Source organism: Thalassophryne amazonica, chromosome 7 (assembly GCF_902500255.1).
Source record: "Thalassophryne amazonica chromosome 7, fThaAma1.1, whole genome shotgun sequence".
NCBI lineage: Eukaryota > Metazoa > Chordata > Actinopteri > Batrachoidiformes > Batrachoididae > Thalassophryne > Thalassophryne amazonica.
This window is the reverse complement of record NC_047109.1, coordinates 55281473-55296263: the sequence shown is the minus strand read 5'-3', so window position 1 is coordinate 55296263 and position 14791 is coordinate 55281473. Positions and strand designations below refer to the sequence as shown.

Sequence of the window (14791 nt, the reverse complement as noted above, 5' to 3'; positions counted from 1 at the left end):
GATTACTCCTGCAAATTCACAAGCTGTGGAAATAATTTTTTGTTGTTGTTTTTGCATCGGAGTGTTGTGGAAGTTCTTCAATATACCACATGCACGAGTGAAACCCAAGGCCCGAAGCCTCTACAAGCCACATTAGTGAGAAAACCAAATGGACATTTGTGGACGGATTTCAAGCACAAAGAAAGGAGCACTGCGAGTAAATGTGGAAATTTCTGCCCTGCAAAAACGCTGCGTCATTGCTGTTTGGTGCTGTCTAGCTAAGCTACTTGCTAAACTGGATGCTAATTAGCAGGCCTTGAAAGACTTTACTTGCCAGTTTGCTGGAAAATTCCCCTAAAATTAATGGCGGATAAAGAGGAAGAAACAGCTACTGTTGTGGAAGCTAGGGCAGTAAAGGTCACACCTAAAGCTATGGATGAAAAGATTCAACGTGCTATTAGCCTACGGAAGGCCAAGCTAGCTAAGCTATCAGGCAAAGTGAATCAAATATGTCAGCTTATGGACAACGAAAATGATGGTGGCCTAACAGTCATACAGAGTGTATTAATGGTGGACTTTAATAAGCTGTTTGGAGAGTTCTGTGAGCTAAATACCAACGTTAAAGGGCTACTGCAAAAAATTTCAGATGAAGAAATGAACAGAGACCAAGTAAACTGGTTTGAACCTAAGGCTAATTTATTCAAAGATTTTGCTAAGGCCACTGAAGATTGGATGGAGCAGGCTAATGTACGCTTAGTAGAAGCTGCACGATGTAATGATGAGGTACAACCATCAGTGTATCTAATGCATCAGTCTCAACCTCAAAGTGTGGTTCCAAGGCATCTTCCTCTCATGCATCGTCTAAAGCTTCGTCTACTCGTCTGAAAGCAGAGTTGGAGCAAGCCACACTGTTAGCTAAGGCAGCTACTTTGAAACAGAAACAACTGCTTGAAGAAAAGGAAGCTAAACTCAAAATAGAGAAGGAGGAACTTGAAATACAAACAGCTTTAGCAGCAACCGATGCCAAGATCAAGATCTTAAACGAGTTTGAAGGGATTTCGTCTAAAGCATCCAGTTGTGATGGTATGAATTCTTATTTGGCCTCACACAAAGCTAAAGATTCATCAGCGTTTACACGACCAACACCTCCCTCACCTGTATGGGGCAAACAACAAACACAGAGCAATGTCCCAAATGTATCCCAAAGTGTCTATACGCCACGTGCTGTTACTGCTCAGCAGCCAGAGGCCCCAGAGTCACCAGTTCTACAAGGTGTTGTCCAAATGCTAACTAAACAGCAAAGATTGGCTACCTTGCCTCCTCAGAACATTCCCATCTATAAAGGGGACCCATTAGAATATCAACTGTTCATCAGAGCATTTGAGCATGGTGTAGAAGACAAAACAGAGAGTGACAAGGATAGATTGTACTATATGGAGCAGTACACAAGTGGACAGCCGAAGGAGCTGGTAAGGAGTTGTCTTCATATGGAACCTAAACGCGGATACAATGAGGCAAAAAGACTTTTAAGAGAACATTTTGGAAATGCATACAAGATATCAGCGGCATATATCAACAAAGTGCTAAATTGGCCAACTATCAAGTCTGACGATGGAGAAGCGCTCCACTCTTTTGGCCTCTATCTCACAGGATGTCGTAATGCTATGACAGATGTGGAGTACATGGAAGAGCTAGACAATACAGCCAACATGCGTGCTATTATTGCCAAGCTTCCGTACAAACTGAGGGAAAGATGGCGGACACTAGCTTGTGGAATTTATGAGAAAGAAAATTTGGAGAGTCAAGTTTCAAGACTTAGTGGACTTTGTCAATAAACAAGCCAAAGAAGCTCTGCACCCACTGTTTGGGGATATAAAGGACTCAGTGTCTAAGGGCCAAGCTAAAGGGCAAGCGGATGAGAGGTTGCACAAAAGAAGTGGTACCAGGAGAGGCTTCACCACAGCCGCAACTATCACCAGTAACCAAGAGGCTACCCCAAAGTCAAAGAATAAAGTCAATGGCAACCAAGTCTGTGCATTTTCCAAACCCTGTCTGTTTTGTCATGGTAGTGAGCACACTATGGAACAGTGCAAAAAATGAAGAAGTCTCTTCATAAAGAGAAAATAGACTTTCTGCGAACAAAAGGTCTGTGTTTCAGCTGCTTAAACCAGGGGCACATGAGTAATGCCTGTAAGGAGAGATTAAGTTGCCAAGTCTGCTCACAGCCACACTCCACAGTATTGCACATTAAAGTGAGACCCAGTGTTGCAAGCAAAGAGGCAGAGCATGAAGTGGAGTCACACGACAATGTGGAAAGACCCTCAGAGTCGGTTGTGAATGGATTTGTGGGAATGGATGGTGTTGAGAGTACAGAGCACATCTTAGCAATAGTTCCAGTTCAAGTCAAACCCAAATTGAGTCAGCGGGTGACCCAGACATATGCCTTTCTCAACCCGGGCTCAACCGCCTGCTTCTGTACTGAAGAATTAATGGAAGAACTGAGTCTCACAGGCAGAAAAACATGCATTTTGCTGAAAACTATGGGAGAGCAAAGGGTTGTCAACAGTCACATTGTTTCTGGCTTGGAAGTAAGCAGCGTGGACAACAATGACTTTCTAGAACTCCCAGACGTGTTCAGTCAAACTGCCATTCCTGCATCTGTAGATAACATTCCTACACAGGAGTATGTGAACAAGTGGAGCCATCTTCAGCAGGTGTCTATCCCAAAGACTGACGCAAAGATTGGACTACTTATTGGGACTAATGCGCCCAAAGCTATCGAACCGTGGCAGGTCATCGCAAGTGCAAACGATGGTCCCTATGCTGTAAAGACAAGGCTTGGCTGGACTGTCAGTAAACCCAGCCGAGAAGATGCTTCTCATAATACAAGTGGGCTGATACAAGTTTCAGCAAATCGCATATCAGTCAGCAGACTAGAGGAACTCTGGACTCAGCAGTTTAAAAGTGACTTTCCTGAGTGTGATAAGGATGAGAAGTTGGAAATGTCAAGGGAAGATCTGCAGTTTCTTGACATGGCAACACAGTCAGCTACTCTAGTGAATGGACAATACAGTATTGCCCTGCCACTGAGAAACAAGCATGTTAAGATGCCCAACAATCGTGAGGTTGCTGAGCAACGTGCTTTAAATCTAAAGCGGAAGTTTAGCAAGAATCCTACATTCCATGCAGAGTATTCAGCCTTCATGAGAGACATTATTGACAAGGGCTATGCTGTGAGAGTACCCAACAAAGACCTCAGCAGAGACGATGGTAAAGTCTGGTACTTGCCGCACCATGGGGTCTATCACCCCAAGAAGCACAAACTCAGAGTAGTCTTCGACTATGGAGCATCGTACCAGGGTACCACGCTGAATAATGAACTGCTACAAGGACCAAACCTTACCAGTACCCTTCTTGGCGTCATCACAAGATTCAGGCAGGAAGAAGTAGCGGTCATGGCAGATGTGGAGGCGATGTTCCACCAAGTAAAAGTGCCTGATGAAGACGCTGACCTTCTGCGCTTTCTCTGGTGGACATCGGGCGACATCATCCAGGAGATGGTCGAGTACAAGATGGTAGTACACCTGTTCGGTGCAACTTCATCTCTGAGCTGCGCCAGCTTTGCTCTACGCAAATCTGCAGAAGACAACAGAGATCAGTCAAATGGCCATGCAGTCGATACAGTGCTACACAATTTCTACGTGGATGACTGCCTAAAGTCAGTTCGCTCAGAAGAGGAAGACATGAAGCTATACCACACACTCAGAGCTGTGTGTAAAAGGGGTGGATTCAAACTCACAAAATGGATTAGCAATAACAGAGCAGTGCTGTCAGCTATACCAGAAGAGGAGAGGGCGACAGAAGTTAAAGATCTCGACCTGGAGCAGGATGTACTTCCCATGGAAAGAGCTCTGGGAGTTCACTGGTGTATCAAATCTGACAGTTTCAAGTACAAGATTATAATGTCAGACAAAGCTCCCATTAGGAGGAACATCTTATCCCTTGTAAGTTCTGTTTATGACCCATTGGGTATCCTAGCACCAGTTATCCTGCTCGCAAAGAAAATCCTGCAAGAGCTGTGCAAAAGGAAAATAGGCTGGGACGTTGTCATACCAGATGACCTCACATGTGAGTGGCACAAGTGGAAAATTCAGCTTCTCCAGCTTGAAAGCGTCAGCCTCCCAAGATGTTTTAAGCCAGCTGGTTTTGGTGAAGCAGTATTCAATCAACTGCATCACTTTGCTGATGCCAGTGAAGAGGCGTATGGGACAGTTAGCTACTTGTTACAAAAGAACAGCAGCAACAAAGTCCACTGTGCATTTATGTTAGGGAAGGCAAGAGTGGCCCCACTCAAACCATGACAGTCCCGCGAATGGAGCTAACAGCAGCCACTATGGCAGCTAACATGGACAAGCTACTCAATTCAGAGCTGCAGCTACAACTCCAGGCATCAGTGTTTTGGTCAGACAGTACCACGGTGCTGAACTACATCTGCAACAAGACAAGTAGATTCCGTACTTTTGTCGCTAACCGTGTGGACACTATTCTAAAGAGCTCTGAGCCCAAGCAGTGGAGGTATGTCAATACTTTACAAAACCCTGCCGACTTCGCATCTAGGGGACTCACAGCAGACAACTATATCCAGAACCACACTTGGTTACAGGGGCCAGACTTTCTGACCAAGCCCACGGACGACTGGCCTGAGATTCATAATCCTGGGAATCCAACCACAGAAGACCCAGAGGTAAAGAATGTTGTGGTCTGTGCTAATGCAGTTGAAGATCAAAGAGATGTGATACAGGAGTTTCTGCATTACTTTTCCTCATGGTTTCGGCTAAAGAAAGCAGTCGTCTGGATACTTAAAGTCAAAACCACTTTGCTGATGTTGTGTCGCAAGAGAAAGGAGTTGAATGCTACTAAAACTCCAGCTGAAGTTGACAAGGACATTATGAGCTTCAAAGCAGACTTGTTGAGAGCCGATTCTAATAGACTCACGGTGGAAGACCTAACTGCAGCTGAGCAAGCTATTATTCGCTATTGCCAAGAGAGGACATTTGCTAAAGAGATCACAGCACTTCAGCGGTGTGAAGGCGTGAAGAGGAACAGTAGTTTTTTCAAGCTCAACCCAGTTCTTGAGCATGGCATTCTCAGAGTCGGAGGTAGACTAAGTAGAGCCGCAATGCCCGAAGAGTCAAAGCGACCAGCCATTCTGGACAAAGATCTTCATGTGACAACATTGATCCTCAGACAAGTACATGAGAATTTGGGTCATAGCGGTCGCAATCATGTGCTAGCAAAGTTAAGAACCAAGTATTGGATTCCTGGAGCTAACACTGCTATAAGGAGAATCCTGTCCAAGTGCATTATCTGTCGTCGCACAAGTGGAGCTGCAGGACAGCAACAAATGGCCGACCTACCACGAGACAGAGTCCTGCCGGATGACCCTCCGTTTACCAACACTGGAGTGGATTATTTTGGGCCATTCGAAGTAAAACGAGGTCGAAGCACAGTGAAAAGATATGGCGTTATCTTTACATGCCTCACAATCCGTGCAGTACACTTAGAGGTAGCAGCATCATTGGATACAGATTCCTTTATACATGCTCTTCGTCGCTTCATAGCTAGAAGAGGCCAGGTAAGGATCCTCCACTCAGATAATGGAACCAATTTTGTTGGAGCCGAGCGTGAGCTCAAGAGAGCCATTGAGAAATGGAACATCTCCAAGACTGAAAGTGCGCTACAACAGAGTGGCATTCAGTATATGTTCAATCCTCCCACTGGTTCCCACCACGGAGGTGTCTGGGAACGAATGATTCGGTCAGTGAGGAAGATCCTGAGCACTACCCTGAAACAACAGACGCTGGACGAAGAGAGCCTACACACACTTTTGTGCGAAGCAGAGTCCATTATTAACAGTAGGCCAATAACAAAGGCGTCAGATGATCCGAATGACCTAGAAGCTCTTACGCCCAATCACCTGTTGCTTCTCAAGACCAAGCCTTCTCTGCCCCCTGATCTTTTTGACAGACAGGAGCTCTACGCCAGGAGGAGGTGGAAACAGGTCCAGTATTTATCGGACATCTTCTGGAAGAGGTGGACTAGAGAGTACCTAGAGCGTCAAAAGTGGTCCCATCCATCTCGCAACTTCGCCATTGGAGACATTGTGCTCATCATCGACGAATCAGCTCCACGCAACTCCTGGGTCACAGGAAAGGTAATCCAGACGACCCCAGACAAGTTTGGACTGGTACGTCAGGTAAGGATCAAGACTAAAACTAGTACATTGGACAGGCCCGTTACGAAGATTTGTCTCCTGCAAGAAGCTGATTGAGACAGTGGCCTGCAAGAACTGAAGGACTGTTTACACAGAAGGACAGTAAAACTTTGGTTCCACATGTTTATTATTTAGTAATTGTGGTTTAATTTTGGGCACAATTAGGGGCCGGTATGTGGGAGCCAAGAATTAGTCTATGAGTGTTTAACATTAGAAATAAGTTCATTAGGTATGTGTTTGTGTTATTTTATTTGATTTAAATAAATAAGCAATAAATAGGTCATTTTACCTTATAAGTTAAGTTAAAAAAAAACTATTTGATTTGTGTATATATGTTTATTTTAAATACGTTATTTAGTTAAATAGGTCTTATATTTGGTTGTTATGCTAGAGCAGTAACTAGATTACTGTCTCTTTAAGAGAGGAGCAGCGCACATATAAGAAGGATGGCTTTGATGTGGGTGGAAGAGGGGAGCAGAGGCTGGAAAGGTACGGAGCTATACGGTTTTCTCACCGTAGCATTGTTTTATTTTTGAGAACAATTTATGTTATGTGTCGGACGCAGCCCGGAGAACCGACCAGCGTTTGAAGGACCCAGTATAAAATAAGCAGAGCACGGTACAAAGGATAACAGAGTTTAATGAACATAACAGTGCTGTGAAAAAAGTGCACGGTCTGGCGTGGTGGTTTTGCGGTGCGCTCCCAGCAGCGCTAACGGTCCGGAGCCAGAACCAATTCGGACCCAAGGACCCCGCCGACACCCCCCAGGTGGCCGCGACAAACTGAGTCTGTGAAAGAAGGAATCATTATGTGAGTCCACACAACACACAGAGAGAACACTCAAAGGTGCACAAACAGCAAACACTTCCTGGCTTAATTACTAATCAGCTTCCCACCCTGCAGGCATGGAACACCCAGTTCACAAAACTCCACTGCAGTGGAAGCTGATTACACGACCAACATACAGCTCAATATAATAAGGTGTGAGGGACACCACATTTACTGACTGTATAAATGTTAGTCACAAAATCTAACGTACCTCAGGAAGTGTGCTGACGAGCGTGAGACCTCACCCCCTCCTCTTTCACAGACCATGCATCAAACCTGGACGTTCTCTGCATCCACTGATGATGAGATGGCTCCCGAGACGACAATCTCACCCGTCTGGTCACAAGGTCGAGTCTCTGGCAAATACACACTGTGTACTCCAGTCTTAAATGCCACCATGTTCCAATCCATGTAGATGCACCACAGCTGTGAGTCCTGACGAGCCGCAGGTGATCAGCCTTAGGTGATCAGGGTGAGGTCCTGATAAACTCAGCTACACAGCCACTCAGTCCCAAATGCAAGCCACCTGGAAGGAAAAACAAAAGACAGGACAAAAGACAGAAACAAAAAGGCAGCCAGGCCCCCCCAGCCATACAACAAATTTAGTTAAGATTACTCCTGCAAATTCACAAGCTGTGGAAATAATTTTTTGTTGTTTTTGCATCGGAGTGTTGTGGAAGTTCTTCAATATACCACATGCACGAGTGAAACCCAAGGCCCGAAGCTTCTACAAGCCACACAAGTTGACCTGTCATTGGCTACAGCAGAATAAAGTGAAGGTTCTGGAGTGACCATCTCAGTCTCCTGATCTCAATATAATTGAGCCACAATGGGGAGATCTCAAACATGCAGTTTATGCAAGACATCCTGGGAATTTACAGGAACTGGAGGCTTTTTGCCAAGAACAACAGGCAGCTTTACCATCAGAGAAAAGAAAGAGCCTCGTCCACAAGTACTACAAAAGACTCCAAGCTGTCATTGATGTTAAAAACACGGTGCTAAGAACTGGGCTATGTAAACTTTTGATCTGGGTCATTTTATTAGTTTCTGTTGTCATTATGATTTAAAAACAGTAAACACAGTTGTTTGACAATAAATGGCTTCACACAAGCACTAACCATGAGTAAAAAAAGGTTTGTGTTCCCATTCATATTCATATCATTCATATTCTCTGAAATATGGCCAAAAAATAAAAAATTCTGCCAGGGTATGTCAACTTTTGAGCACAACTGTTGGTTTCCTCGGGAGGGTGGCTGGTGTCTTTCTCAGACATAGGGTAAGAAGCTCAGTCATTTGTGAGGAGTTTGGAGTACAGCCGCTGCTCCTTCACATTGGTTCTGTTATCTGGTAAGGTTGCCTCCTGGGCACCTCCTTAGGGAGATGTTCCAGGCATGTCCAGCTGGGAGGAGACCCCGGGGAAGACCCAGGACTAGGTGGAGAGATTATATCTCTACACTGGTCTGGAAATGCCTTGGTATAGCCTAGTCAGAGGTGGACAATTCTATGGTAACGGAATTACAACAGCAGCAAAATCCGGACATATGGCATCTAACCACGACAGATTAGCTCAGATTGTAATTCCGTTACTGTAGAATTGCCTAGGTGGTTAATGTGGCCTGAGAAAGGGAAGTTTGGGGTCCCCTACTGGAGGTGTTGCCCCATGACCCAATCCCAGATAAACAGTTGAAGATGGGTGATGAGATGGTGATGAGTGATTGAGACCTATAATTCTAGTCTATTCTATTCTGTTCTATTATTCTATTATTTTATTTGTATTACCAAAATTACAACCCCAGTTCCAATGAAGTTGGGATGTTGTGTATAATGTAAATAAAAACAGAATACAATGATTTGAAAATCCTCTTCAACCTATATAAACGCAACACTTTTGGTTTTGCTCCCATTTTGTATGCGATGAACTCAAAGATCTAAAACTTTTTCCACATATACAATATCACCATTTCTCTCAAATATTGTTCACAAACCAGTCTAAATCTGTGATAGTGAGCACTTCTCCTTTGCTGAGATAATCCATCCCACCTCACAGGTGTGCCATATCAAGATGCTGATTAGACACCATGATTAGTGCACAAGTGTGCCTTAGACTGTCCACAATAAAAGGCCACTCTGAAAGATGCAGTTTTATCACACAGCACAATGCCACAGATGTCGCAAGATTTGAGGGAGCGTGCAATTGGCATGCTGACAGCAGGAATGTCAACCAGAGCTGTTGCTCGTGTATTGAATGTTCATTTCTCTACCATAAGCCGTCTCCAAAGGCGTTTCAGAGAATTTGGCACTACATCCAACCAGCCTCACAACCGCAGACCACGTGTAACCACACCAGCCCAGGACCTCCACATCCAGCATGTTCACCTCCAAGATTGTCTGAGACCAGCCACTCTGACAGTTGCTGGAACAATCGGTTTGCATAACCAAAGAATTTCTGCACACAAACTGTCAGAAACCGTCTCAGGGAAGCTCATCTGCATGCTCGCCGTCCTCATCGGGGTCTCGACCTGACTCCAGTTCGTCGTCGTAACCGATTTGAGTGGGCAAATGCTCACATTCGCTGCCGTTTGGCACATTGGTGAGGTGTTCTCTTCACGGATGATGCGAAGGAGACGTGTTGCACTGCATGAGGCAAATGGTGGTCACACCAGATACTGACTGGTATCCCCCCCAATAAAACAAAACTGCACCTTTCAGAGTGGCCTTTTATTGTGGGCAGTCTAAGGCACACCTGTGCACTAATCATGGTGTCTAATCAGGATCTTGATATGGCACACCTGTGAGGTGGGATGGATTATCTCAGCAAAGGAGAAGTGCTCACTATCACAGATTTCGACTGGTTTGTGAACAATATTTGAGGGAAATGGTGATATTGTGTATGTGGAAAAAGTTTTAGATCTTTGAGTTCATCTCATACAAAATGGGAGCAAAACCAAAAGTGTTGCGTTTATATTTTTGTTGAGTATATATTCAATTGAATACACCACAAAGAAAAAATATTTAATGTTCAAACTGATAAACCTTATTGTTTTTGTGCAGATACGAGGTCTGTCAATAAAGTATAGGTCTTTTTTATTTTTTTCAAAAACTATATGGATTTCATTCATATGTTTTTACGTCAGACATGCTTAAACCCTCGTGCGCATGCGTGAGTTTTTCCATGCCTGTCGGTGACGTCATTCGCCTGTGAGCACTCCTTGTGGGAGGAGTCGTCCAGCCCCTCGTCGGAATTCCTTTGTCTGAGAAGTTGCTGAGAGACTGGCGCTTTGTTTGATCAAAATTTTTTCTAAACGGATTGCAGCGTCGGCTCGCAGCCGCCGCAACGCTCCGCCACAGAAAAACACCTCCGTTGGAAGCCTTAAGGACAAGTTGGAACATGTCCAGCTGTTAAACAATTTCTCATATACTCACTCCACTGAAAGCCATCAAAAGCCGCCTGGATTTTACAAATGGTTATCAACACGGAGGTGTTTTTCCTGTGCCGCCGCACCGTGCCGGCTGCGTCCCGACGCGCTGACCCGTCCGCACGTCTTTCATTAAAAAAATCTCCTTTAACAGTGGAATATCCGGATAAAATGCTGAAACCGACTTCTTCTGAAACTTCTCTGTTCTCTCACGACGTCCTGGATCAATAGAGCCTGAAATGTGGAGGTTTTCAGCTTGAAACAGGCTGACGACAGCGCCTGGGAGTGCTGCAGACGTCTCGCTCCGTGGGAAGTCCTTAAAGCGGCAGTATCACCTCAAAATCTCTCATCAGCTGTTAAAATTTTCACAGAAAACCAGCTTAATTTTTTGAACCGTGTCCACTTCGATGTGTCTTACAGGTTTAGAAAAAATTTTGATCAAACAAAGCGCCAGTCTCTCAGCAACCTCTCAGACAAGGAAATCCGACGAGGGGCTGGACGACTCCTCCCACAAGGATGTTCACAGGCGAATGACGTCACCGACAGGCATGGAAAAACTCACGCATGTGCACGAGGGTTCAAGCATGTCTGACATAAAAACATATGAATGAAATCCATATAGTTTTTGAAAAAAATAAAAAGGACCTATACTTTATTGACAGCCCTCATATTTACTCATTTTGAAATGGATGTCTGCAACACGTTTCAAAAAAGCTGGGACAGTGACCTTTCCTTCTAACAACACTCAATAAGAGTTTGGGAACTGAGGACACTAATTGTTGAAGCTTTGTAGGTGGAATTCTTTCCCATTCTTGCTTGATGTACAACTTCAGTTGTTCAACAGTCCGGGGTCTCCGTTGTCGTATTTTGCGCTTCATAATGCGCCACACATTTTCAATGTCTGGACTGCAGGCAGGCGAGTCTAGTACCCGCACGCTTTTACAATGAAGCCACGCTGAATGTGGCTTGGCATTGTCTTGATGAAATAAGCAGGGACATCCGTGAAAAAGACGTTGCTTGGATGGCAGCATGTGTTGTTCCAAAACCTGGATGTACCTTTCAACATTGATGGTGCCATCACAGATGTGTAAGTTGCCCATGCCATGGGCACTAACACACCCCCATACCATCACAGATGCTGGCTTTGGAAGTTTGCGCTGGTAACAATCTGGATGGTCTTTTTCCTCTTTTGTCCAGAGGACACGACGTCCATGATTTCCAAAAAAAAATTTTAAATGTGGACTCATCAGACCACAGCACACTTTTCCACTTTGCGTCTGTCCATTTCAAATGAGCTTGGGCCCAGAGAAAGCAGTGGCATTTCTGCATGTTGTTGATGTATAGCTTTCGCTTTGCATGGTAGAGTTTTAACTTCCACTTGTAGATGTAGTGATGAACTGTCAGCTAAATTTAATCAGCTAAATAGGGAGGTGCCAGTCCGTGAACAATTTTATAGACTAGTAGCAGAACCTTAAAATCTGATTTCACAGGGACAGGAAGCCAGTGAAGAAATGCCAAAATGGGTGTAATGTGATCAAACATTCTGCTTCTTGTCAAAGGTCTGGCAGCACCATTTTGAACCAATTGGAGACCCCTAATGCTGGACTGCGGTAAACCAGAAAATGAAACAGTGCAGTAGTCCAATCTACAAGACATAAACACATGAATCAGAGTCTCAGCATCAGCCATGGACAGAATGGGATGAATTATTGCTATATTTTGCAGGTGGAAGAAAGCAGTCCTCATAATATCTCTAATGTGGAGGTCAAAGGACAACGCAGGATCAAAAATTACGCCAAGGTTCCTCATTTTGTCAGTGTGATGTACGATACACAACCCTAGGTTAAGCGTTAGCTGGTCAAATTGATGCCGATGTCTCACTGGACCAAGAACCATCATTTCAGTCTTATCAGAGCAAGGCAATCTTCTAAGGATTTTATGTGGATGAGATTACCAGCAGTTATCGGCATGTGTAACTGAGTATCATCAGCATAGCAGTGAAAGGTAATTCCAAAATGCCGCAATATGTGCCCAAGGGGTTCTATATAAAGGGAGAAAAGCAGGGGACCTAAGACGGACCCCTGTGGAACCCCAAATTTCATGTCACTAAGGTTAGAGGTAGTGTTATTATACAAAACACAGTGAGAACGAAGGGTCAATTATGACATCAACCATGCAAGGGCACTCCCAGTAATCCAAAAATGATTCTCCAGCCTTTCATGTAGAATATGATGATCCACAGTATCAAACGCAGCACTGACATCTAACAGCACCAAAACCGTAGTGGTGTCTGAATCCATTGCAAGCAGAAGATCATTCACCACTTTAGTGAGCGATACTTCTGTGGAATGAGTTTTTCTAAAAGCAGAGTGCAGTGGCTCAAAAGGTTTATTCTCAGTAAGGTGGTCCACGAGCTGCCGTGAAACCACTTTTTCCAGAATTGTAGCGCAAAATGATCGATTTGATATTGGCCTATAGTTTTTCAATACACTCGGATCAGTAATGGTTTAATCACTGCAGATTTGAAACATTTAGGAACAGATCCAGAAGTTAATGAGAGATTAATCATTTCCAGCACAGTCGGCCCAAGAGTGGGCCACAGGTCCTTAAACAGTTTTGTTGGTATAGGATCAAATAAGCAGGTTGTGCAGGTTTTGTAGACTTTATGAGTTTCATCAGCACGCCTAGTGAGATACTATCAAATTCTGCAAATCTTGGTCATACCTCAGTGATGGCACCCACCTCAATAGCAGGGTGTCGTGGCTGGGTTAAGGCATGCATGCTGGGATATGTTTAACCTAATGTCTTCTATTTTCTTCTCGAAGTACTCCAAGAAATCTTGTGCTGTAAAAGGAGAGCGACTTACAGGTGGTTGTCCATGAATAAGTGTTGCCACCGTATCAAACAGGAACTTTGAGTTATGCTTGTTTTTGTTGATCAAATCAGAGTAATAGGCCACTATGTAGCCAGTAGTGCATGCTTATAGTCTAAGATAGCATCACACCATACAAGGTGGAATACTTCTAATTTTGAACTACACCATTTCTGTTCTAGACCTCTAGCCTTATGCTTAAGGTCATGCAAGTAATCACTGAACCAAGGTGACTGTTTTGGGGTGGGCGTGGTTTCAATAAAGGTGGCGGAATCGTGTTGAGTGTAGTTTTGAGCGCTGAATTTAAACTATCCACAAGACTGTCTACTGATTGGGCATTTTCCAAACGTGAAGCTAAGATATCAGGCAGTCTAGCTTTGAGTTCAGTCATAGTTGAGGAGTTGATGCATCATTGTAGTGACAAATAAGGTTGTTGTTCCACTTAACATGGCAGCGAAACTGTAAACTTAATAAGTGATTGATCAGAGACCACTGATGCAAGAGGCGTGATGTCAATATTCGTGACAGCAATACCACATGCGAGAACTAAATCCAGGGTATTTCCACTAATGTGCATCGAGTCCTGAATGCATTGCTGAAATCTTAATGCATCCATAATTTCAATAAATGATTTGCAGAGGGGATCAGAAGACTTATTTATATGAATGTTAAAGTCACCAATAATCAGAATGTTATCTGAACTAGTTGACAAGTTAGAGATGAACATACCAAATTAATCTAAGAATTCAGAATATGGGCCAGGGAAACTACTGTATATAAAGTGACAAAATAATACGGTTAATTTTTATTCTTCTGACCTTGGCAATACGTAGCATCGGGGGCAGAGCGTAGAATCAGATGTTCAAACGAGTTATATTTGTGACCCCCAACAGCTAATAAGCTAAACCTAGATTTATAAATAAGAGCAACACCCTCGCCTTGCTTCGCATCACAAGGGATGTGATTACATGTTTTTGCCATTGGGCAGGCCTCAATTAAGAGGAGGACAGTAATTTAAGTATGGCAACCATGGGCCCCCTGGCCAACCCTTGTATTGGAGGTGCCCTTGTTTAACACTTTGAGCAGGTAAGGTCAGGCCAGGGAGCATGCCCTGGTGCATCACATCCAAAATACTCTCGAACTACCTCAGGTCTTGGATTACAACCACCCAGGCACGCGACGGGTCCATCCCGACCATCCTGAGTCTTAATGAGTAACAATTTGTTTAACACAAAGTCATTCCAGTGATACACAAGGATCCTCTGGAAAGGCCCAGATATTAGACATTCAGTTGTTGCATTTCAGGTCAATTGTTTGGGTCAAAGTTTCACAACCATACAGCTCACCTGCAATGCTCTGATTATTAACATTTAATGAAACAATGAATTATGATCATGTTACTTCAAATAGGTGAAAAACACA

At 44.0% G+C, this 14791-nt stretch overlaps 1 protein-coding gene across 1 annotated transcript in view; it reads left to right on the top strand.

Annotated features, from left to right (window-relative positions):
- LOC117513962 (C-type lectin domain family 4 member A-like) overlaps positions 1-14791 on the top strand; it is a 31060-nt gene that overhangs the window by 15864 nt on the left and 405 nt on the right. The gene's annotated exons all lie outside the window — the stretch shown is intronic.